The sequence below is a fragment of the Pseudophryne corroboree genome, chromosome 2 (genome assembly GCF_028390025.1).
Source record: "Pseudophryne corroboree isolate aPseCor3 chromosome 2, aPseCor3.hap2, whole genome shotgun sequence".
Classification (NCBI taxonomy): Eukaryota; Metazoa; Chordata; class Amphibia; order Anura; family Myobatrachidae; genus Pseudophryne; species Pseudophryne corroboree.
The window spans coordinates 794,763,258-794,789,606 of NC_086445.1; the positions used below are offsets into that span (position 1 = coordinate 794,763,258).

The 26,349-nt window shown below is 46.3% G+C and overlaps 1 long non-coding RNA gene across 3 annotated transcripts in view; it reads right to left on the reverse strand.

The window, feature by feature from the left end:
- Positions 1-26,349, reverse strand: part of LOC135048839 (uncharacterized) — a 422,430-nt gene that overhangs the window by 64,407 nt on the left and 331,674 nt on the right. Inside the window, exon 1 of one of the 3 annotated variants that reach the window (XR_010240639.1) lies at positions 12,069-12,193. The exons of the other annotated variants lie outside the window; for them this stretch is intronic. This is a non-coding gene — a long non-coding RNA (uncharacterized LOC135048839). Of the gene's footprint in view, positions 1-12,068; positions 12,194-26,349 lie in introns of those variants that run through there. 3 annotated transcript variants of the gene reach the window in all.

Sequence of the window (26,349 nt, forward strand, 5' to 3'; positions counted from 1 at the left end):
TGCAGAATTATTTAAAAAACGACAGGGGCGTGCAAGAGATGCTGTCGGTGGCCCGAAGAATTGCGGGCCACTTTCGGCATTCAGCCACCGCGTGCCGAAGACTGGAGCACCAGCAAACAGTCCTGAACCTGCCCCGCCATCATCTGAAGCAAGAGGTGGTAATGAGGTGGAATTCAACCCTCTATATGCTTCAGAGGATGGAGGAGCAGCAAAAGGCCATTCAAGCCTATACAGCTACCTACGATATAGGCAAAGGAGGGGGAATGCACCTGACTCAAGCGCAGTGGAGAATGATTTCAACGTTGTGCAAGGTTCTGCAACCCTTTGAACTTGCCACACGTGAAGTCAGTTCAGACACTGCCAGCCTGAGTCAGGTCATTCCCCTCATCAGGCTTTTGCAGAAGAAGCTGGAGAGATTGAAGGAGGAGCTACAATGGAGCCATTCTGCTAGGCATGTGGGACTTGTGGATGGAGCCCTAAATTCGCTTAACCAGGATTCACGGGTGGTCAGTCTGTTGAAATCAGAGCACTACATTTTGGCCACCGTGTTCGATCCTAGATTTAAAACCTACGTTGTATCTCTCTTTCCGGCAGACACAAGTCTGCAGAGGTTCAAAGACCTGCTGGTGAGAAAATTGTCAAGTCAAGCGGAACGTGACCCGTCAACAGCTCCTCCTTCACATTCTCCGGCAACTGCAGCTGCGAGGAAAAGGCTAAGAATTCCGAGCCCACACGCTGGCGGTGATGCAGGACAGTCTGGAGCGAGTGCTGACATCTGGTCCGGACTGAAGGACCTGCCAACGATTAGTGACATGTCGTCTACTGTCACTGCATATGATTCTGTCACCATTGAAAGAATGGTGGAGGATTATATGAGTGACCGCATCCAAGTAGGCACGTCAGACAGTCCGTACGTATACTGGCAGGAAAAAGAGGCAATTTGGAGGCCCTTGCACAAACTGGCTTTATTTTACCTAAGTTGCCCCCCCCCCCCCCTCCAGTGTGTACTCCGAAAGAGTGTTTAGTGCAGCCGGTCACCTTGTCAGAAATCGGCATACGAGGTTACTTCCACAAAATGTGGAGGAGATGATGTTCATCAAAATGAATTATAATCAATTCCTCCGTGGAGACATTCACCAGCAGCAATTGCCTACAGAAGTTACACAGGGACCTGAGATGGTGGATTCCAGTGGGGACGAATTAATAATCTGTGAGGAGGATGTACACAGTGAAAGGGGTGAGGAATCGGACGATGAGGAGGAGGTGGACATCTTGCCTCTGTAGAGCCAGTTTGTGCAAGGAGAGATTGATTGCTTCTTTTTTGGTGGGGGCCCAAACCAACTAGTCATTTCAGTCACAGTCGTGTGGCAGACCCTGTCGCTGAAATGATGGGTTTGTTTAAGTGTGCATGTCCTGTTTATACAACATAAGGGTGGGTGGGAGGGCCCAAGGACAATTCCATCTTGCACCTCTTTTTTCTTTAATTTATCTTTGCATCATGTGCTGTTTGGGGACTATTTTTTAAATCTGCCATCCTGTCTGACACGGCAGTGCCACTCCTAGATGGGCCAGGTGTTTGTGTCGGCCACTTGGGTCACTTAGCTTAGTCATCCAGCGACCTCGGTGCAAATTTTAGGACTAAAAATAATATTGTGAGGTGTTCAGAATAGACTGGAAATGAGTGGAAATTATGGTTATTGAGGTTAATAATACTATGGGATCAAAATGATCCCCAAATTCTATGATTTAAGCTGTTTTTGAGGGTTTTTTGTAAAAAAACACCCGAATTCAAAACACACCCGAATCCGACAAAAAAAATTTCAGGGAGGTTTTGCCAAAACGCGTCCGAATCCAAAACACGGCCGCGGAACCGAATCCAAAACCAAAACACAAAACCCGAAAAATTTCCGGTGCACATCTCTAAAAATAACCCACCCAAATCTAACTCTCTCTGCAAATATTTTATCTGCCCCCCCTGCAGTGCACATAGTTTTGCCCAACTGCAACAAATTTCCTGCTGCGATCAACTCTGAATTACCCCCCATGTTCCTTGATGGCAGTTGCCACCAACATAAATAAATGAATCAATTAAACCCAGCACTTATGGTAATACAGAGGCAGAACTCTGGGAGGCAACGGAGTCAGCTGCCGCCGGGCTCCTGCTTTGAAGGGGGGCACTTTTTCCTCTGGTTCTGTGTGTTCAGCGACATTAATCAATTAAGTTAATTGACAGCAGCCGGTAACTCTTCCGTAGCCGACTTCCCCACTAGTTACTACACCTTACAAATCACACCCTCTTTATTATAGATATACTGGAAACAGATACCTTACTGATGAAGCTATTTGCTCCTATAAAGGAAACATGAGAATTCTAACTATATGAAGTTATTTCTCTGACAATTACAGAATTCTCATACTTCCTATGCAAAAGCAGATATCTCCATCAGTAAGGTGCATGCTTCCAGTGTAATAGGTTGTGGATTCTAATCCTGGATATGACACTTGCAAATTAATTGTCAGAGAAATAATCAGCATTGTGAGTAACTGAGCAGATCTATGTAGTGTGTGGTTGGACCTCTACATAGATCTGCCTAGTTGCAATGGTTTTGTAGTAGCTTCATATAGTTAGAATTAGAGATGAGCGGGTTCGGTTTTACTCGGATCTCAAAACGGCATTTTATTGGCTTACGGATGATATATGGGGGGGGGGGGCACCAATATTTTTCTTGCCTCCGGGCAACTGGGACAAACTTACGCCACTGTGGTAATAGCATACGTTGATGCTGCCAAGTGTTATGATTCTGATACTCAGGTCAGGGGTGATCTTATACGGTAGGACCTGAATACCAGAGCGTAATGCTGGGAAAGGGGAATGGAAAGGGAATAGCCCCTGGCACCCTATCTCCGTTGTCTCGCCCGTGCTGTCAGTACACTCTTGCGAGACTATGGTTGCTTGGGCCCATGGCAGCCGCGTTTGAAGGGGCGGATTACGTCTGCCCAACTCCGATGCCCCCTCAGGTCTTAATGACAGACAAAGAGTGAACCGAGACAGGGTGATAACAAGGGGCCCTCTAACTGAACAACAAAGCCAGGGGCTACTAACCAAGCTGAAACTAAAGTATGCACGGATTTCCGCCAGGGAAAAGAACAACAAAATACTCCACTTGTCCACTCTCCTACACGGCACCGCCGAGTACCGGAGAGGACTGTGGAAGCGGATACCTCCGCAAATGCTCCAATAACAGAAAACAATATAAAGCGGTTTAGGCCGCAACTCGCGGCGGAGCCGCCACTCACGAAACCAAGCAAGATCCTCTATCGACTGCCACAGGTAAACGAGGATCAGAAGAACTCCTTAGGATAAGACGGCTACACCAAGACTCAGGAACTCAGAGAACTGGAAAGACCGGGCACAGCAGACCAGGAACAGACGTTCACCAAACATGAGCAGCATGCAGGAAGCTATCACCGGCGTCTGTGTGAGGCACTGAGGAGGCTTAAAACCGGGAACCCTCCAATCAGAGTCCAGAGCCTAATTACCCAAAATGTCGTGCAGCTGCCTTGCTGCACGACCAGAGAACATGTGTAGTGCATATTAATTAAACACCAGCAACGGGGAACGCGGTCCGCCTGTGGCGTCACCGTTGCTATGGACCCGGCGGCTCGACACGCACGCGTCCTGGCGTTGCTAGGGACCCGGCGGCTCAGCGCGCACGGCGTCCCTAGCGTTGCCAGGCGCCGTGCAGAAAGGGGAGAAGGTGCAGCGGCCGGCTACGGACCGCTGCGCCTAACCAAGAGTCAAAAGAGGGCAGTATTGTCAGACTACAAGGAGAAAGAAGGACTCTGGTGTTGGGCACTTTTACATATGATAAAAGATTTTTAAAATATAACTTTTAACTTTTATTAGTATGCGTTAAAATAAAGTATCAACCATCCTATTAGGCCAGTCAGTAATGGTATATAAATATCTACATATTAAATGTCACAGGCTGCAGCCCCTGCTTCCGGCAAGCGCCCAGACGTTGCTAGGTGAATGGGATGCTTGCGTCCCTCCACCCACCCCAGGCCACTGGCTCCATGTCAACCTGCACTGTGAGCCGGTGCGCTGGGCGGGGATGCTGGGGACGTTATGGAACACCCGTCCGTCGGCTTCTGTGAGTTGCCTGGTTACGCAGACGCCAGACATGCACAGCAGGATGTGCAGTGGGGCAGCTGTTTGAAATTATAATCTAATGGAGGCTTGGCCTCACAGAATAGTTTATTGGTTCATGCTTCCTTTATCATCCTGGTCTGCCTCTTACTTTCTGCTGGTCATAGCTCCTGGCTGCAACGGGAGCCCTTTTCTGTTGGTTCTAGTACTATCCTGTGGATTCCTCTGCCTGGTTACCTTACTATCGGCCTCTGCAGAGGACCTGTGTCCAGCCCTGTGTCTGTTACATTGCAGTCACACTGATTTTTGATAATCTCTGTAAATATCTTTCTTCGCTAATTATTTATAGTGTTTTGTGCTTTCTCTGTGTCCTCTTTCTTCTGTCCTCCGACATCTGGTTCAGAGCTCTCACAGTTGTGTGCTCTCTTTCCCTCATTACATTCTAGTCCCCATTTCACCTGCCTTATCGTAGTCAGAGACATTCTTATCTGAATACCTTTGGATCTCCCGGTTATTCTCCTACACTGTAGTGCCATTCTCTTTCTATGGTCTTTATCGTTGTGCTGCTCCTCTCTTCTATTTGGTCTTTCTTTCTACTGGCATTGATTCTGATCACTAGGGGTTAAGCTCATGCGACCACCCATAGCATAAGTCCTGGTGGCCTCCCAGTACCAGTAGCCACATCACACCTTATGGGAAAAGCAGCTATTATGTCACGAACCGGTCTCTCACCTTTGCGGGTTCTGGGGTTCATCCGTTGCCAGTGCGGTTGCTCGCGGTGCTGTGCGCCCGTGTGGGGACACGGCGTGATCAATGGCACAGGTAATGCAGAGTCTGGGAACTGTGAGTGCGGGGACCAAATGGCCTAAGGCACTGCGGTGTGTCTGCTGTATAGGAGGTGGCCATGTTGGAGACCAAATAGCTAATACAGAGCACTTGTGAAAACACCTGTGGGCAGGTGTAAGCCAATCCCGTGCTTGTGCTGCCTTTAAGTAGGCTGGGATTATGTTACTCTGGGCCAGTGCTTTGTTGTATCAAAGCTGTGCTCTAGCTCTGAGCTCTCTCCGTGCATTCCTGTGTGATTCCCGTGGTCCAGATATCGCCTCCGTTCCCAGAGGTCCGTCTGCAGCCTTCACTGCTGAAAGATCCACCGGCTCTCCGCTGTGCTGTCAGTTAATTGCACTCCTATTGGAAATAGTTGGATTCCCAGTGTCCTGCATGAGGTTACCTTGTCAGTCTGCCTATCCTACAAAGTCTGCAGGATCTCATTTCTCTCAGCTGTTCGTTTGTTCAACTCTGCATTTAACCCATTCATCACCTTGTCTTCTACTACAGTTTCACAGTGATCTCTGGAACCCGCAAGTAACCCAATTCAGTACTTTTATTTGCTATGTTGTCATTACAAGGATAATTCATCACAGTCTCTCAGTTAACTCTCAAAACTCCATTGCCAATTCTTACAGTTAATTCTCCATGTCTGCATTAACCAGTTAAACACAATCTGCAGTTCAGCATCAAAGCTTGTTTATATTTGCTATGTTGTCATAACAAGGATAATTCTTCACAGTCTCTCAGTTAACTCTCAAAACTCCATTGCAAATCCTTACAGTTATCTCTTCATGTCTGCATTATCCAGTTAATCACATTCTGCAGTTCAGCATCAAAGCTTGTTTATATTTGCTATGTTGTCATAACAAGGATAATTCTTCACAGTCTCTCAGTTAACTCTCAAAACTCCATTGCAAATCCTTACAGTTATCTCTTCATGTCTGCATTATCCAGTTAATCACATTCTGCAGTTCAGCATCAAAGCTTGTTTATATTTGGACAATCTAACATTTATTCATCAGCTTGTTTTGCATATGTTTCCATGAACATTTCTTTTATTTATTTTTGAGTTTTCTCTTGTATATTATTCCTGCAATACTTCAGTATAATATGATGATTAACAACTTGTCAGTTAACTCTTTACTGAATTGTTATTTAATAAATATATGAAGCGGAACTTTCTTCGTCCTCCCTGCTTTTCTTCATACCCCAGCACCTACACCTGTGGTTGGTTCCGGGTTAACGGATTCACAAAAACACGCGGGCCTGACATATTATAGCCAAGAATACCTGCTGGTGAGGTCTATGAGTCTTAACCCAGGGTGTATAAGGGTCACTGCCCAAAAGAACTCTTGAAACCACAGTCTCCGCGGGAAAAAGATTCTCCAGTTGTAACAAACAGCCAGTGTTTCAGTAGTTACAATAGTTTTAGATAGAGAACTATCCTGCAAATCACCATAGTTAGAGGCTGTATTAACAATGCAAAAAATTGGAAATGTAATAAAGAAAAATGCATAAGACAGATATCCTGATGGTGTGATGTCACAATCCAGCTACTTATGAGTGCTGAGACCCAAATCTGCATTGTAGGTTTAGATAACCAATGAGGTGGTTCTCCCTAGGTACAGAAATCCTGGTAATGCTGTCAATGCTCCTATTGTGTATTAATAACACATAGGTGTGGGGGTATCCTGCATGTATGCATCAATAGTATGGGACAAAGAGAAAGTAAAGTATATCAGAAATTGTATCAATTCTGCTCAGTTTCTACTGCCCACCTGTGTATCATGTGGCTGTAAACAGATGGGTGAGAGCACTGGAAATGGAATGGATTTCTGAAAAGATAAAGCAATAGAATCTGCTTTTGCTTGAGTAACTCCCCAGTGACCCCTGTTGGTGTGACCAGTGTAGCGGAGACTGGAGACCCAATTGCAATGAAAATTCAAGGAAAAGCGTGCAGAGATATTTAGATTTTGGTGGGTTATATTGTTTCTGTGCTGGGTAAATACGGGCTGCTTTATTTTTTCACTGCAATTTAGATTTCCATTTGAACACGCCCCAAATCTAATTCTTTCTGCACATGTTACATCTGCCCTACCTGCAGTGCAACATGGTTTTACCAATTAGTGTGCTCTTTTGGATTGCTAACAAACCTGAATAAGGCCCTATGTTAATAATTTGTCTTCAGAAGTCACATATTTATTTAAGTACACCATGTATGAGTGGCAACACATGATGGTGAGCAGCCAATTGGAGGAGGGCAGGACTTTAGGATGTGCTAATGACCATGTCCCTCCATGAAAAAACAAAAACATTGATGTGTCACCATTCGATCTCTGCCATCGATAGCTGGGAAACATCAGATCTCCACCATTGGCGGCAAACTATTGGCCATCAGTAGCAAACCATCAATATTGGCTAAACATCGGTGGTTGATGGCCATCCTTAGGGGTTCTCCAGACTTTAAGTATGCCCAAGTCTGACGCTTTGTATATGCATTATGGCTTGTTTAATAGGGGTGTCTCTTAAAAACCTTTTTCTTTAAAGATGACTGAACTAGTTCAGTATCAGGATTTTTACTTTTAATTTGCATATCAAATCCACAGCACAATCTGTAGTTCTTTACAATGATTGTTATGATTGAACAATAATTTTACCAATGAAAAATACTGAGAAATCACATGCCCATTTTCTGTCATGTGAAACAGGAAAGAATGAGGTAGAAGAGGAAGTGACATGAAATTATTCTGCACGAAACAGCAAGATAATTATATGTACTATACTATAGTTCTCAGATCCTAGATCAAACACACCCTTCCCGCCAAAGCGGGAACTGCTGCAATATTCCGAAGTAAGAGAGCCTTAATGTAGATACACACCAGAGTTTGGGTCTGCGACCTCTGACCCAGCTGAAGCTCAGCCAAGGCAGTAAGTACTTCTGAATGCAAGAAACATCAAGTCACAAGGCAGCAAATGAAAGATTGTGATAAATACAGCCTTGAAGCTTTATTTTTTTGGCAGCTTATACAAAAGTAGTGGTTCAGGGGCTATGGTTTTATTTGTTCGTGTATGTCACAAGATGTTAACCTTTGTGTGCATATAAGACATTGGAAGTAAACGCATAATAATAACAACTGTTCATTCAGTAACTCTTTCATTCCTGCTTAACCGCCTCAATAAAAATAGTGGATGACATTTTTCTTTGAAAGTTCAATGCAGCTGAGAACACTGCAGACTGCCTCATAGCACGCAGATTCAACCTAGTCCCAAGGCACTGGGTTGAACTGGAGGGAGCAGAGTATTGTGCGCTGATGAGGTATGATGTGGCTTTTTTTCTACAAATGAGGGTGGAGGATTGTCGAGGATTACACTGAAAAGGAGCGAGACAGCCTGTGCTCACAATGCTGGCCGCCTCACTGGCTGCTAATCACACGTCTTTCGCTGTTTTAAAGGAGACTAAGACAATCCGTCTGCCTCACTGACATGTAAGGAAACATGGTGACGTCCCTTCCCCCAACGTCTTGCCTGTTCGTGCTTTAATCTGGATAGCAGACTTTTATTTTCAATCCAAATTTTTTTTGACACTACTTGACACTTCTTGCACGTGCTTGATTCCTTTGATTTGTTTGGTTATTCATTACCTACTCTTTATATACAATATATATTATCTCATTTCTTAAAGGGACAACATCAAACAACAGAATAAAAGCACAATGGGGGAAATGTATCAACTCTTCTAAAGTGTGGACAGTACACAAGAAGCAAAGTTGCCCTTAGCGTCCAATCAGATTCTTACCTATAATTTTTTAGGCTATACTTGATCAATTCTATCTACAAGCTGTTAAGTTACTATGGGCAACTGCTCCACTTGTCCAATTACCATTCTTTAGAAGATTTGAAACATTTCCCCCGCAGTCACTGAAAATTACATCTACTGCATGACCATTTGAGATTTCTGCGGATACTCTGGTGGGTCTCAAGGCGATCTGGGCCCTTGTAATGTGAAGAGCTTGCCGCTCTGCTTTGTGGTTGGTCATATTGGCAGATCATATGATAGTATTAGGTCTCATCGGTGTACAATGTAGGTTATTCCATGCAACAGATATCTTACACAGAGATCGGTTTATTAACCGTTAGAAAGCAGGTGCAGAATAACACACAGTTAAACAGTATGCAGTAGAGACAAGATGCAGTATCTCCAGTTGCAGCCAGGAACATATACAGTTAATGCTGGATGGTCTACATGCACAATGGCAGCAACAGTATGTATAATATATATAGCGGTGGTGACACAGTGGTATAGTGGGGTCTCTGCCTGTAGCATATAGTGTCCCTGACAGGAGACACTTGAGCACGTCCTGTGCTATTATAGGCCTGATTCAGACCCGAGGCTGCGATGTTGCTATGACCCCAGTTGCAGTGATGGACTAGCTGCACTGTTATACCCTACAGTTGTGAGGTATCACTTAAAGACCTGCCCTACCCACTTATAATATGCTGCTGTCACAGACTAATACTTTGGAGGCAGTTCTGATGACAGCCATTTTGTGGCCAGTGAGATCCTACTCAAATGAGGCCATTTTGGAAAAGGGCATAGAGGCAAGCACCATTTTAAAATTAAGTTGATTAAAAAGAATAGTAGTAGTTGGAGGGGAGACAGTTGGAGCCGTTAAGAGAGGAGAACTGGGAGATACTATGGAGCAGCATGATGCAGATAAAGGGATAAGCAACTGAAAGGAATACACTGCAACAAGCAGACTGGCTGAGACTTGTGGTTCCATGCAGAGAATCCTTCTAAAGTAAGAGCCATACGTTTTGGAGAAGAATTAGCATCCTGACTCAGTACAGTACATTGGTGACATAAAAACATTTATATGTCCATAAACATCCATTGTTGTGGAACAGACATAGTTTGTGGTACGTATATATACATTTCAGCACTGCAACGTTGTTATTTGACTTAGTTATGTATACTCTTTAAGGGCCCCATCATGCACATAAACGCTCAGATGTGACCCGGATTACCAGCATTCAAATAATTTTGAGAGACTTCATCAGAATTCATAGTGTTGTGGACAGTGGTATTCTAGGTAAAGGATCCCAAGGGATATTTGAAGAGTGTTAGCAGAATGTATACACCAAAAAGGTGTATTTTAATCTACCTTGGTAATGAATAACAATGAGTGAATCAAGCTGCTGTGTTACGCTTCCCATTTCTTTATTAGCTTGGTTGTGCATTTACTGTGTCTGGGGGAAGAACCCTGGCTTTCCTGCTGGGACTTGGTCTGAGTTGGAAATTTCTGCCAAACAAAGACAAAGCAACTTGCACCCACTCCACGCCATCCATATAGTCACCTTAAGTTGGGTATCACAGCAGGAGTTTGATGGTGAAGAAGGGGGCCGTTGCTAAAAAATTAGAGGTGTGCCAGAGCCTGCGTCTTCCATCAGCACCTTTGTACCTTTGGTTGACATTCTGAGTAAATTTAGGATTACTTAAAAGTCTGATGGTCCGCCTGTTGTAGCTGATGGTGATTTGATGCCACAACTTTGGAGGTATGTAGTGGATCTGAGACGTCACAGGTGGGCATCTCTTTTCAAAAGACGACACCTGCATCATTTACATACCTTCTCAAATTCACTGCTACCAAAGACACAGCACTGATCACTCCTGCATGCATCTCTAAATCATGCCCTATTGATGGAGGACAGGAGTAGACATAGAAACATAGAATTTGACGGCAAATAAGAACCACTTGGCCCATCTAGTCTGCCCAGACAACTGCTCATGCGCAGTAGCATACTTGGTCCTAGTGCCCAGACAGTAAAGAGGAAACAGCGAGCAGAGCACTCTCCTCATACAGGCTATACACAGTCTCTTGAGACACATACCACAGTGGGATGTGGTAAAAATCCTGACAGATGGGATCCAAACAGTCAGAAGACTGACAGCAGGATCCCAATGGTCAGAGTTTTGATGGATCTCGGAGGTAAGTACAGGTGTTGGGGTTAGGACTGGGAGGAGGTTATGGTTAGCCTGTGGGGGTGGGAGGTTAGAGTTAGGCTGCTGGAAGGGGAAGTTAGGATTAGGCTGCGAGAGGGGTGGGTTAGGGGTAGAGTGTCCCGATGGGATTCTGCCCATCGGGTTTCCACTGTCTGTCTTCTGACTGTCGGGATCCCAACTGCCAGGGTTTCATAACCAGCCCACCATAGTGATAAAATGCAGCAATGAGAGGCGCAGCAATGTTCCTCATCTATTTGCCAGCATTGTGTACAAGATTACAGGCTTGTGAGGTATGTCATTTTGTCCTGTCACTTAGAAAGGATTCTGTGATGTTTTAAATATACAACCTTAAAGTAATTATACAATGCAAAGAATACTTCTCTGCCCCCATTCATGATGCTTCACATAATGGTTATTATTTTATTACAGTACTCCCCTATCCAGTGGGGATCAGTAGGATTGACCGATCAGGATGCCAGCCGTCAGTATACCGACAACGACATCCAGATCGTCGGTATGCCGGCAGCAGGGCGAGCGCTACGAGTCCCCTTGCGGGCTCGGCGGCTTGTTGCAGGTAGGTTCTATTCCCACTTTATGGGTGTCATGGACACCCACGAGTGGGAATAGCCCGTTAGCTGGGATTCCGGTTCTTGGCATTGTCAGCGGTCAGGATCCCGGCGTCGGAATCCTGACCGCCGGGATCCTGACTGTCGGCAACTTAACTGCATACCATCCAGTGATATATAACCCTGTCTATAACAGTGGCCTGCATTATACAGCAGTAGGTCTAATGTTATGATAAAACTGTTGTATCTAGTGGATAGTTACATGAAAGGTATAATATATAGATCATCACCATAAGGCTGCAATACATATAGTATAACAGGGGAAGGTTAGCTAGTTTCAGTTAGGGGACTAGCACAAGAATGTGGCCTGTGGAACTGAATCTCCTCCCATTGAGAAGTTATTACGGAAAGAAATACAGATGTGGGAACTCATGATGATGCGGCACCGGAGTTCTGCTGCTGGTTAATTATAACTATCATTATTTCCCTTTGTGACAGTCAAATATGTACTATATTCACTTACTGACTGTTCAATGCTGAGTGCAATAATTGCAGCAGTAACAGAAGCCCAGCTTATGTGTCAGACCCCACGATCATCTTCTATATCTTGAAAGTGCCCTGATGTCTCCTCTGCCATCTCCTTCTTGATGTGCCTTGTGGCTTCAGTGTACGATCTGCCTGGATACAAGTTACTAAGTACACTCAAAACAAATAAATGTGTATAGGTGGTGCCCGTTGTGCAGGGAACAAAGGAGTCAGAGATTGCAGGGTGCACTAGTGCATCTCGAGCCTGGGGCATTTGGTCATAGAATCTATGACTAAGCAGACATGTGGAGCCCTTCCTACATAAAGACTACAGCAAGAAATCTCTCATTAGGACTTGCATAAAATCATACATGATTGCGTTTCAGTGTGCATGGCACTGTGTGAAAGACACGCTATCAGTTAAAGTGCTTATAGCTAAGATCATATAATTAGGCTAGAAATGCTGATGTATGCAAAGCTTTTTACAAAATATGTATTATGCAGTAAGCAGCATAGAGTAATGACAGCTTGTGATCTATAGGGTTCAGAAGACTCAAATAATAAAACCTGCGCAGCCAGTAATCCTTTAATGTATGTTTCCCAATGCTTGTCAGTTAGGGTACCTTCAAAATAGTGTGTTTATTTGTTTTTTGTTTTTTTTATTCCACCTAACTGTATTTTTCCTATCTCATTTTGGAAGTAGACGGCATTGCAGAGTATGTGTGCTTAGTGGCAAATATTTAATTCCTGGTTCAGATGTCGTAAGCTGCTTGGCCACACTTCGTGGAAGCCACCAGAGTTTTCTGTTTTTATTATGGATTCCCATGGGTAACTGGTAAAGAGTGTTTGTTCCTCTCAGAAGAACATACTGTTTACTGTAATAGTAGTTGAAACCCTGAGAAGAAATGAAGAGATGTGTGGTAGTGACTCAGGGGCAGAGCACACACTTTTTGTTTCTTTTTAATAGGAGTTATATATAGAGGTGTGGGATGAACTTTTGTTCTCACAAGGCAGAGTGAAAGAAACCTGCAAAAGGAGAATGTGTGGCTCTGCTCTGCACAATGGCAGTAACATAATCCATAACAGCGCTATGGCTTTTTGAAAATGTGCTTGTTGTTTATAGTCATATTATCATATCCTGATAATAAACCCTCGGGTATACACATTTCACTGAGTATATTCAAGAACTCGGCCTTCTGCCTAGTGCTTTTACTGTATATTGGGGGTCATTCCGATCGCTCGCTGCAGTTTATCGCAGCGCAGCGATTGGGTCAGATCTGCGCATGCGCCGGTGCCGCAGTGCGCCGGCGCATGCTGGGCGGACGAAGGCCGTTGTATTGAGGCGGTCGCTGGGCGGGAGGGGGCTGGACGGCGGCGCGGTCCAGCCGACGCAGGTATGGCCGGACCGCTGGGGGGCGGGCTGCGGTGGCTGCGTAACGTCACAAGCAGCCGCTGCGACCCGGGCAGCGAAGAGGTTCTCCCGGCCAGCCGCAGGAGCTGCGCTGGCCGGGAGTTACTCCTGAATGGGGGGGGGGGGGGGGGGCACTGACATGCAGGGCGGACTAGCCCTGTGCTGGGCGTCCCCCCCCCCCCCCCGCAGCTACGATCTGGGCGCCGTCCGTCCCCCCCCGCAGCTACGATCAACTCGGAATGACCACCTTTGTCACTATATAGACCAGTGCTATAATAATGGCATGGCAACATACACAGTACAGGCTCCCCTCAGATTAGGAAGGCCTTAGGGTGCTTATGTTGCCCAAGCACAACTGGTGATTATAGGAGTACACTTGTTGGCATCTCCACAGTTGCCATGCTGCTACTATTTGCACCTTCATGCATATCCTCTTCAGGGAGGAGGAGAGATGAGATACAGCATGTGCAGCTGAACACGGGAGGGTAGGTGCAATGTGGCTGGGTTGCTTGTGAAATTTGCCGCAGTACTATATGCAGTGAGTAGGGAAGCCAATCCTGGGCCATTTTTTCAATCCCGGGTATCGGGATTGAAAAATGGACAATCCCAGGATTCCCGGGATACCCGGGATTGGCTTTTAGCTATGTGGCCGCCCCCCTCGTCCCACCCCGCCCGCCCCACACATAACTCACCATATCCGGGGGCGGGCGGGTGGAGAACAACCTCTGATCTCTCCTGGCTGCTCCATGCAGCAGCTGATGGTGCAGCGTGACCTCTTACGTTGCGCTAGGGAGCCAGAAGGAGGAAGCCGGGCAGCGTCTGAGTGTCCTGTGGACGCTCAATGATGATCCCTCAATCCCCGGGATTGGAGCTTCCAATCCCGGCCATTTTTGGCCCTAAATCCCGGGATCTCGTCGATCCCGATCCCGGGATTGGCCACCATAGCAGTGAGGCTAGAAGATTTAAGTAGTGAATGGCCAGTACAATAGGGCTGGGAAATCTGTGCAATGTGGAGGAATCTGTGCAGTCAGTTTGGGGAACTGTGCAATAAGACAGGTAGAGTCATGCAGTGATGCAGGGAGCTGGGGGAAAGGTCAGGTGACTCTGTACAGCTTTCCAAGGTATATGTGCATTGAGGTATGTGCTATATAACTGGGTTGGGTGCAGTAAGGTTGGAGGGTCTGTGGAATGTGGCTGGAAAACCTGTGAAATATGGAAGTGGATAGATAGGGGAATGTTTGGAATTATACCTGGAAATGTGCATGGTGTTTCTGTGCAATGCAATGGTGGTTGTCTGTATAATGCGACAGGGGTCTGTGCCATTAAGCTGATGAGGTGTGTAGCACTTACAGTAGATCTGTGGAATGTGGCAGGCATGTTTGTGGGATATGGCTAATTAGTTTTGTTGAGGGATCTATATGAAATGGAAGTTCTGCTTAATGTCGCTGGGTATGTTACACTAAAGTGATGCAGTGAAAGAATTACCATGGGTTCAGAGGGTAAGGCTGCTAAGGGACCTGGAAGTAGGGCAATACCCCTCTTTCTGAAGCTCTGAGGCTCTGCACCCTGTTCTGAAAAGAGCGCTGCAAAGTCCTCTTCTGAACGCCATATGCGCACATAGGGCCTAATTCAGCTTCAGTTACAGCTTCTGCAATCTTAACAAAAACTGCTACTGAATAAATCGTAGCTGGGGGCTGCCCAACGTAGGGCAAAGTTGTCTAGTGCCACCCAAAATTGCATTCGCAATTCAATTGCGTACGCATTGCTGCAATCGTACATTAAGAGTTGTCCCCTCTGCATAGGCAGCCAGGCTTAGTATGCAGACTGGCCGCCACCCCTTTGCGATTTTCAGCCAACTGCGACTGAATCTGAATCAGGGCCCTAGTGCAGAGTGATGGCCTCAGGAGGATACAGCGGCATCACATGGCTGATGACAAAGTTTTGCTATGGTGTCTGGCAATGCCCTATTCTGTCTCTGCCTTGTGAGGTATAGGCTAGGAGTCACAGGAGTAGGAGAGGACTTCACAACTGGTACCCAGCACTCATCCCCCGCCTTGATCCATCTCTGTCCTTCACTTCATGTAATACTCAATGCAGTAGGGCGTAAATGATTACTACTTATAATACACAATATTTATTTAATTAAATTTGGGGAGCATTGTTGCACGCTTACTTGGCACATTTCAGAAACAGTACACTGGAGATTTCTATTTGCCTTTCTATGAATAATTATCATTGTACATAGAAGACACAAACCATGCCAATTAATTAGAATTCAGAATACATTATACAGAACAGACATCTCTCTTTTATTTAACCTGTTCTAAAATTTGGATACATAAAGGTGATTATAGCATCCAGACGTTCCTCATTACAGACTAATTGCCATCTTTATAGTTTATCTTTATAGAGCACTGTACTCTTCCTAATAATCTTTTCTGTTTTATCACCTCTCCCAACAGTTATGTACACAGCCAGTCCGATCCCTCCAAACATACGTACATGTGACCAATGTAAATAATGTTACATATATTGTCTTCCACGTAACACACTGTACACTCACAGCACACACTTCTGTATATATTATTTATTAGCGCACATTTTTTTCTTGTAATCAGATCTGCTTGATTCTAGCCTTATGTATGCCTTAAACGAATCAAGAAAGTAAGGGGACATCTGAATTATTTTTGTTACATCTGGAACGTCTTTGTATTTTATTTTATTTTAAACTGTTTTTATTTTCTTATATTCATAATGTAAAGAGTTACATACAGTGGTGATTCATAATAAAAAGTTATAAATAAGGCAGAAATACAGACGTACATCCCCGCTATAGCAGAACTGCGGGTATCTCAGTGCCTTGCATCTTGTGCCACCTACTTCCGCATATCCTGTATTCATACACTTTAAACTGTAAACTATTACCACCCACTTATAAACATGATAAAATAATAATAAGGGGAAAAACAAGAAGGGGAAGGGGGAGACAAGACAAGACAATTCACTCTGTAGTCGCGCGGAATACATACAGTACAAACAACTTATGAACTCATCAGCCTCTAAACAGCAAAGTATACACTTATATTAATTAGCATCCACACGTTTATAGAGAATCCAGGAGGTATTTTCAAATAGCCTTTCAATATGGCCCTGTGTTGCAATGTCTAGGCTGTCAATGTAAAGCTCCCATTTCGAATAAAAGCGAGCAACCCCTCTCTCAATGTCTGGCAAGGTGGCTTGGCGCTCGAAATAGAGGACCCGTAAAAGCACATTTTTTAATTCCCCTAAAGAGGGAGACGACTTTTTCGTCCAATGATTCAGAATAACTTTGTTAGCCACCATGAGAATGACCGTGAGAATGGGGGTGACTCGCTTCCTGTCTGGGCCAAGAGGCCAACCCTCAAAACAATTACATAAACAAGCTATGGGGTCTCTGGCAACCCCCAATGAGAGAGTTCTATTAATGAAAGCAATAACTTTGTTCCAAAACGTAGCAATCTTCCTACATGCCCAGAAGCAGTGAAAGAAGGAGGCCCTTGACACGTGACATTTTAAGCATTCACTTGTCCCATCCGGGATCATATGTGTTCTTTGGGCTGGGGCTATATAAGCCCTGTGTAATAACTTAAAATACACTTCCTGAAGCTGAGCCGAATGTAAATATTTAAATGTATATTGACAGGATTTCAGTAGGATTGATTGCGCCGGGAAATCTGGTATATCCCCCGCCCAATTAGAAATCGTGCGATTCCATAGCTTTTCCTCCTGCATCACCCGTAAATGATCATAATAATATGATAGACGATAAGTAGAGGCATTCGTGAGAGTGAGGAGAGTGGCTATCGGATTCTGGGCATAGGGACCGCCATAGTAGTAACAAAATGTCAGGCTTGCAGGTACATATAAAAATTTGAATTTGCTATACCATATCTGGACCTCAATTCCTCAAAGGACAGCATATGTCGTCCCCCAGGGTCAAACACATCTCTAATAGACGAAATTCCCCGCTCCCGCCACTGCTTAAAGTTAGCATTTTCCAGCCCCGGGCTGAAGCAAGGGTTTTCCCAGAAAGTTGTGTATCGGGAGGAGGTCGGGTGTCTATGTAATTTGGAATTGGAATAGTGCCAGGCTCTATAAGTATCAGAAAGGATAATATTCGTTTTAACTGCTGCCGGCAGTTTGTTCTTTGGGGTGTGAAGGAGAGCGCTAGGAGAGAAGGGGGCAAACAGTTCCTCCTCCAATGTATAATTGGTAAAGCAGGAACGCTGCCATAACCAGTCCGTGACATAACGGAAGCGTTTAGTAGAGCAGTGATATTCCAAGTCTGGGATTCCCAGCCCCCCCTCCGCCCTTGGCAACTGAAGTTTAGCATAAGAAATCCTAGGTTTCTTCCCTCCCCATAAAAATTTAGAGAACATGGAATTCACCGACTTACAGTCTGTTTTTGTAAGGCAAAATGGCAGCATCTGCAAAACATATGAGAGTTTCGGGAACACCACGCTTTTGAGGACCATGGCCCTACCCATCAAGGACAAAGGCAAATTAACCCACCCGTCTAGGAGGACCCGAACAGCCGTCAGGACCGGTGCAACATTAACTGCATATAACAGTTCCAGTGACGTAGGGATCATTATCCCCAAATACTTAAGAGCCCTCTGGGTCCTAGGGAACTGGGATAAAACCGGGTGCCTATTGAAAAAAGACGCATCTCCCGATAGAGGCATTAGTTCCGATTTGGAAAGATTAACCTTGTAACCCGCAAAGGATCCAAAGCTGTCAATGATGGAGACTATAGGTCCTATTGACCTGCTGGGGTCAGCAATAAACAGCAACATATCATCAGCAAACAGTGCTATTTTAACCTCCAGCCTGCCCACAGAAATGCCTCTAAAGGAAGATGCGTCACGGAGGGCTATCGCCAGTGGCTCTAGGGCCAGAGCGAACATCAGTGGTGATAAGGGGCAACCCTGACGGAAGGGGGAAGAAATATAACCATTTCCCAACACCTGTGTGGCAGGGTCTTTGTACAAGCGGACCAACACCTCTACAAAGGCAGACGGGGCCCCGAACCTATGTAGTGTGTCAAATAAATGATCCCAAGTCACCATATCAAATGCCTTTTCGGCGTCAAGTGATAGGATAACATTGGTGCCCGTATCTGAGGAATCCTATAACCTCTGCATTACAGTTAAAACTTTTCTGATTTTCACAACCGCCTGACGGCCCCAAATGAACCCCGACTGATCTGGGTGGACAATAGAGGGCAATACAAGTTTCAACCTGTCAGCTAATATCTTGGTAAACAACTTATAGTCCGTATTAAGGAGGGAGATGGGTCTATAAGATTCCGGGAGTTCCAGGTCCCTACCTGGCTTCGGCAACACCCTAAGGAACGCTGAATTAAAGAAACTAGGCAGGGCCTGACCTGAGAGTAGTTCATTAAAAAATACCTGCAATGTGTCCCGGATGTGGGGTAATAGGATTTTGTAGTAATCATTGGAGAGGCCGTCCGGTCCCGGCGCCTTTCCAGTTCTCAATGCCTTAATCACCCTTTCTACCTCCACCCCCGATATGGGTGCCATAAGGGATGAGGCCTGGCTGTCAGACATCTGAGGTAAACTCATATTAGCCCAAAAGGCCTCTTTATTGGGCAGATTACTAGGAGGCTGAGAATACAGTTGGGAATAAAAAGAGCTCAGCACTTCCGTTATCTTGGCATTAGTCCGGACCATAGTGCCGTCGCTAGTGCGGAGGGATTTAATTACCAAAGAAGAGTGACGCCCCTTCAATAAGAAGGACATTAATTTACCCGGTTTATTACCATATCTATGAAAGGAGGCATTCCTATAAAAAGTGTGCTTGGCTTCCAAGTGATTCAGAATATTATCAAAAACGGCCTTCTTATTATTATAATCAGCCCTATTAGTGTTATGAACCACAGGTAGTGGTTCATTCCTATTTTATGTTTATAAAGTTGTCTTGCATGCCAGGATTTCCTGTTGCTCTGTTTTAGAATACTCTTGTCTGCTGCCGCTGGTGAGTCTGTGTAATTGCAGCTTGTTCCCATGTGTTCAGCCTCACCTGGCTGCTAATTGCATCTTGTCAGTTTGGAATCATGCAACAGGGCAGCTGCATGGGATTATTAATTAGGCCTCTCTGTTATATGCTGGCTGACTGCAATTCACAGATGCTGGTGATATTCCTTGGTTTGCAGTCTGCTTGAAGTTTGAGCTGGTTCCTGTCAGTCCCTGTGTTGATTCCTGTGTCAGTCCCTGTGTTGATTCCTGTGTCAGTCCCTGTGTCGATTCCTGTGTCTGATCCCGTGTCCTGCTGTGAGGCGTTCCTGCCCTGAGTTCCAGTGGCTTTGCCTGTCCCTGGTCAAGTCTTCTGGCTTCCTGGTGTCCACTGGTCTGTCGTTTGGGATTCTGCCTGTCCTCCAGTTCTGAGAGTCGGTGTCGGCAGCATTAGAAGTTCCTGTCCGTTTGCCAGTATTCGTACCGGCTCCGTGAGTAGCGGCTCTCCCGCGTCCGTTGGCCTAGGCCGCTGTATTCCATTATTGTTTCTGTCCCTGGTGTTTTGCAGAGGGTTCTGCTTATGCTGTCACCGCCGGTACACAAAGGTATTGTGTCGGCGTGTGATCAGCATTTCCTTTGTTGTTCTTTTCCTTTGGCGGTTTCTCCGCACATACTTTAGGTTTTTAGTTAGCTTGTAGCCCCTGGCCTGTTTGCTTAGTTAGAGGTCCTCTTGTTATCATTCTGCCTTGGATTTCCCTTTGTCTCTCATTAAGACCGGGGGGCACCGGAGTTGGGCAGACATAATCCGCCCTTCAAACGTGGCTGCCAAGGGCTCAAGAAACCATAGTCTCGCAAGGGATTTCCGATAGCACGGGTGAGACAACAGAGTTAGGGCGCCAGGGGCTATCCCCTTTCCATTCCCCTTTCCCAGCGTTACGTCCTGGTGCTCTGGACTCACTTCATGAACATCTCCCTTGTTCTGAGCACCAGGAACCTAACATTATCACCAGCCATACCACAAAAAAGAAATAAAACTTTTTTTCTTTTTTGGCCCAGTCCAGTGTCTAGTCTAGAATCCAGTCCTGTCTAGAATTCGGTGTTTAGAATCCAGTCCGGTGTTTAGAATCCAGTCTGGTGTTTAGAATCCAGTCCGGTGTTTAAAAAAAAAAAAAAGTCTTGTTTTGTTTAGCAAAATTTAGTCTTGCCTTGTCTTGCCTTGTCTTGTCTTGCCTTGTCTTGTCTTGTCTAGTTTTAAATCCTCCTATGTCTACTATGCAAGCCCTGCAGGCATCTCTCGCAGCCCTGAACTCTGTATTCAGTGCTTTGAGACCAGAGCGACTAGAAGTTTTGCAGCAATCCCTAAAGCAACTGCAAAACCTTCTGACTAAAATCTTGCTCATTTTGCCAGAAGTCGTTGAGAGTACATCTATCTCTAAAGAGACTCTTGTTCACAGTATGGTGACAAGAGAATCCTCTTGTTTAATTGAAGAGAAAAGGTTTAAAAGTTTTCTGCGGCCCAGGCTCTCAGAAGAGGAGCGTCTGCGTCGCAGAAACTTAAACTTATGCCTATATTGTGGGGGTTTAGGCCATTATCTGCAGACCTGTGAGTTGCGCAAGCCAAAGTGTGGTGACGAGTCTTGCCCTCTGGCCAAGTTGAGTCATGATACAAGACCTACTCCTGTCTCTACTGTGGCAGAGGTACTTGTCACACAACCCACACAAAAAAGCTCTCTGTCCTATAATTGGGGTCCTTGGGCAAGGGAGCCCCATTATAGATTCAGGAATCAAAAGAGAATGTTTCTCTCCTCTCTTGAGGTTCCTGTGGAAGCGGAGTTGCAAGTCCCTGGAGTGGTGCCCGATGCCCAGGTTCCTGGAGTGGTGCCCGATGCCCAGGTTCCTGGAGTGGTGCCCGATGCCCAGGTTCCTGGAGTGGTGCCCGATGCCCAGGTTCCTGGAGTGGTGCCCGATGCCCAGGGTCCTGGAGTGGTGCCCGATGCCCAGGGTCCTGGAGTGGTGCCCGTAGCCCAGGGTCCTGGAGTGGTGCCCGTAGCCCAGGGTCCTGGAGTGGTGCCCGTAGCCCAGGGTCCTGGAGCGGTGCCCGTAGCCCAGGGTCCTGGAGCGGTACCCGATGCCCAGAGTGCTGGAGCGGTACCCGATGCCCAGAGTGCTGGAGCGGTACCCGATGCCCAGAGTGCTGGAGCGGTACCCGATGCCCAGAGTGCTGGAGCGGTACCCGATGCCCAGAGTGCTGGAGCGGTACCCGATGCCCAGAGTGCTGGAGCGGTACCCGATGCCCTAGCTTATAGAGGGACATCAAATATTATAGTTCAGGTGTCCATACCGGAAGGGGTCTCAGAAGCTGTTACCCCAGGTAGGGACTTGAAAAGCGCAACCCTAGAAAGGGTCTCTAAAACCATAGTTCTTGAGGGGAACTCGAGAAGCAAAACCCCAGAAGGGATCTTTGAAGTAATATCCCCAAGTGGGGTCTCGAGAGACGCAGCCCCAAAGAAGGGTCTAGAAGTCGCTTCCCCAGGAAAGAACTTAAGAAGCATAGCATTAGTGGAGGATCTGAACGTTATTGCTTCAGCAAAAGTCCCGGAAGTCATAGTCCCGGGAGAACTTTCGATAATTATCGACTCAGAGAGGGAGGCCGATGGCCCGATCCCAGTCAGGGAGGCCAACGGCCCGGTCCCAGTAAAAGAATCCGAGGTGCTGGCCCCAGCGGGGTTCCCGGAGGCCACTGCCCCAGTGGGGTCCTCGGAGGCCACTGCCCCAGCGGGGTTCTCGGAGGCCACTGCCCCAGCGGGGTTCCCGGAGGCCACTGCCCCAGCGGGGTTCCCGGAAGTCACTGCCCCGGGTGGGGTTCAGAAAGTCACTGCCCCGGGTGGGGTTCAGAAAGTCACTGCCCCGGGTGGGGTTCAGAAAGTCACTGCCCCGGGTGGGGTTCAGAAAGTCTCAGCCCCGGGTGGGGTTCAGAGAGTCTCAGCCTCGAGTAAGGTCAATAGTGACCAGGTCCTAGCAAAGCACTCCAGTCAGTCAGATGAGAAGGAAACAGATCCTGACTCTGATATCTCAACATCCATAACCTTTGATGGGGACTTCGCCCAATTTCTGGCGCTTTTCAAACACTATTACACTATTATGTTGTCTAGACCATTTCTGGGCATCACTTCAGAAAACCTTGGGCTCTATCTGATTTATTCTTTTAGAGGAGAGCCTTCTGAGTGGGCGACCAGCCTAATGAAAGCTGAAGATCCCATTCTTCAGGATCCCCTAGCATTCTGTGATGCAATTGTTAAAAGATACGGTTCCAAAGAAATTGGTTCAGGTTCCTCTAAGTCACCCGTCTTGTCTGCTGAGAGTCCACCAAATACTGTAAACTCGGCACAAGAGTCCCAGCCCGTTGTTTTGACTGCAGGATGTGCTTTTTTGACTTCTTCTTCTAATAATAGTACTTTACCAGAAAGTTCAGCTCCCAAGGGTAAGAGACCTGTCTCTGATTTGAACGCAGCCTTGCTGGGTGGTACCATCAGTTCAGACAATGTTTGGGGAATTACCTTGGTCAGACCTAAAGAGCTTTGTAAAAAGAAGAAGAAGAAAAAGAAGTAATTTTTGACTCTTGCCTTGATAAAAAAAAAAAAGAGATTTTTTTTTTCCTTGTCTTGTGTCCAGTGGCCACCATCAAGGGGAGGGCACTGTTACAAGTTGTTGCTACAGCTTGTTTTTTGTTTTCTTGTCTGATAGACCAGTGTGTCAGGTTTTTTTTTTTGTATCCCTTGTTCTGGATAGTCTGAATTTTGGGGTCTTTTGACCCCTCCTCAAGGGGGGGGGTAATGTTATGAGCCACGGCTGTGGCTCATTCCTGTTTTGTAGTTTTGTTCTGTATTTCATGTTATACTTCTGTTTATGTTCCCTGTGGGTGTCATGGGGTGCTCGGAGCTCACCCTTAAGGAGGGGATACTGTTATGAACCACAGGTAGTGGTTCATTCCTATTTTATGTTTATAAAGTTGTCTTGCATGCCAGGATTTCCTGTTGCTCTGTTTTAGAATACTCTTGTCTGCTGCCGCTGGTGAGTCTGTGTAATTGCAGCTTGTTCCCATGTGTTCAGCCTCACCTGGCTGCTAATTGCATCTTGTCAGTTTGGAATCATGCAACAGGGCAGCTGCATGGGATTATTAATTAGGCCTCTCTGTTATATGCTGGCTGACTGCAATTCACAGATGCTGGTGATATTCCTTGGTTTGCAGTCTGCTTGAAGTTTGAGCTGGTTCCTGTCAGTCCCTGTGTTGATTCCTGTGTCAGTCCCTGTGTTGATTCCTGTGTCAGTCCCTGTGTCGATTCCTGTGTCTGATCCCGTGTCCTGCTGTGAGGCGTTCCTGCCCTGAGTTCCAGTGGCTTTGCCTGTCCCTGGTCAAGTCTTCTGGCTTCCTGGTGTCCACCGGTCTGTCGTTTGGGATTCTGCCTGTCCTCCAGTTCTGAGAGTCGGTGTCGGCAGCATTAGAAGTTCCTGTCCGTTTGCCAGTATTCGTACCGGTTCCGTGAGTAGCGGCTCTCCCGCGTCCGTTGGCCTAGGCCGCTGTATTCCATTATTGTTTCTGTCCCTGGTGTTTTGCAGAGGGTTCTGCTTATGCTGTCACCGCCGGTACACAAAGGTATTGTGTCGGCGTGTGATCAGCATTTCCTTTGTTGTTCTTTTCCTTTGGCGGTTTCTCCGCACATACTTTAGGTTTTTAGTTAGCTTGTAGCCCCTGGCCTGTTTGCTTAGTTAGAGGTCCTCTTGTTATCATTCTGCCTCGGATTTCCCTTTGTCTCTCATTAAGACCGGGGGGCACTGGAGTTGGGCAGACATAATCCGCCCTTCAAACGTGGCTGCCAAGGGCTCAAGAAACCATAGTCTCGCAAGGGATTTCCGATAGCACGGGTGAGACAACAGAGTTAGGGCGCCAGGGGCTATCCCCTTTCCATTCCCCTTTCCCAGCGTTACGTCCTGGTGCTCTGGACTCACTTCATGAACATCTCCCTTGTTCTGAGCACCAGGAACCTAACAATTAGTTGGGGTTGGTGATTGCTTAAACCTTTGAAAGGAAGTCGTCAAATTCGCCTGGGCTTCCAAGTATGAGCCGTCTAATTGCCTATCCCTGTGTGCACAGTAAGACATAATAACCCCTCTCATGACGGGCTTAGACGCCTACCAGAACATCAGAGGCTACTCGGACTCACAACCAGCGTTATTACTCTTGTAATCTAGCCATGCCGCTTCCAACATATTACGAAATTTCAATGAATTAGCCAGATGTGCCGGTAACCGCCACTGCCTCACCGGGCCCTTATCTACGTGTACCGACAGTTTAATCCAACATAGGGCGTGATCCGAAATACTAATAGCTTCGATCCCAGCATCCATAACCTTGGGGAACATATGCTCTGACAACAACAGGTAGTCAATGCGGGAGAGCGTACCATGCGCAGCAGACAAGCAGGTATAATCCCGTTCCAGCGGATAGCACGCCCTCCACACATCCACCACCCGCAGTCGGCGTGTTAGATACTGAACACCCACTTTCGGGGTGCTATACCCCCGACTCGAAGCCACATTCCTATCCAAAACATGAGACGAAACTACATTGAAATCCCCCCTAACACAATGTTGGACTCTCTATGACCATATAGTTTGTTCAACATATCCAAAAAAAACACTTTGGGGCGGTTATTCGGAGCATATATATTACATAGCAATAAGCGTGTGCAATCTACTGTGACGTCTGCAATAACGTATCGACCCTGCGGGTCAGCCTTTATAGAATGAACAGTATGAGGCAAGGACTGTCTTATCAGTATGGCCACTTCCCGTGCCTTAGAGGAGTATGGGGCCGAGGCCAATACTGACCACCGAAGTGTGTTAAGTTTGGCTACCTCTAGAGGGAGGAGGTGTGTTTCCTGCAAGAATGCTATATCCATGCGGAGCTTGTTTAGATACATAAGGATTTTTTTCCTCTTAGCCGGGGAGTTTATACCCCCCACATTCCATGTGCTAATTGCTAGAGACGACATGTAACTAATCTAAATAAACCCAATGAAGTAATGACGAGTACATAAAGGAAGTGGTGGTCCAGCCACCGCTGCTCCATCCATCGCGACACTTGAGCAGACATACAGGGGGGACAAGACGGGACACAAAGAGGGTAACAACACATAGAGAGAAAGAAAAGACAGAACAGGACAAGAGGCATTAACTCGCCTCTACCGTCCAAGAAATAAAAACTTCCAGCCATATAGAAATCCGTAAGGCTAACTTCAAACTTGGCGTGCTTACCCCCAGCACACCCCGGCCAATAACGACATTCAAAAAGATAAATGAGAATCCCAGCCTCCACCCAGCCCAACTGAACAGATTAAACTGAAGCTTAGGAAAAAGAGGGTGTCTGGTACTTATAAACTAGATGAAAAGCATTTAGGCAATTATTCCCCGTTCATGGGTACCATACAAATAGCAAGCATATGAGCAGTCCCGGCCGGAACTCCCAGGCCATCCATCAAGTAACGCATGTAACCCCCACTCAGGGCCTATGATGTGGAACGTGGAGAAGTAGGAGAAGACGAATGTCTCGATTTCCTTCCTTCAGACAGATAACCAGCTGCGTCAGCTACATTAGAAAAGTCACGAAAGGAGTCCCCCTCAAAGAGCCGTAAACGTGCAGGGTACAACAGTGCAAACTTCCTGCCCTCCTGGACCAGGCGAGAGCAAATCTGAGAGAAATCCTTGCGAGCTCGGGATACTTCTGCAGAGTAATCTTGAAAGAGACGAATGTCCCCACTATCCCATGCAAGAGTCCTGTGTCTCCTGGAAGCAGA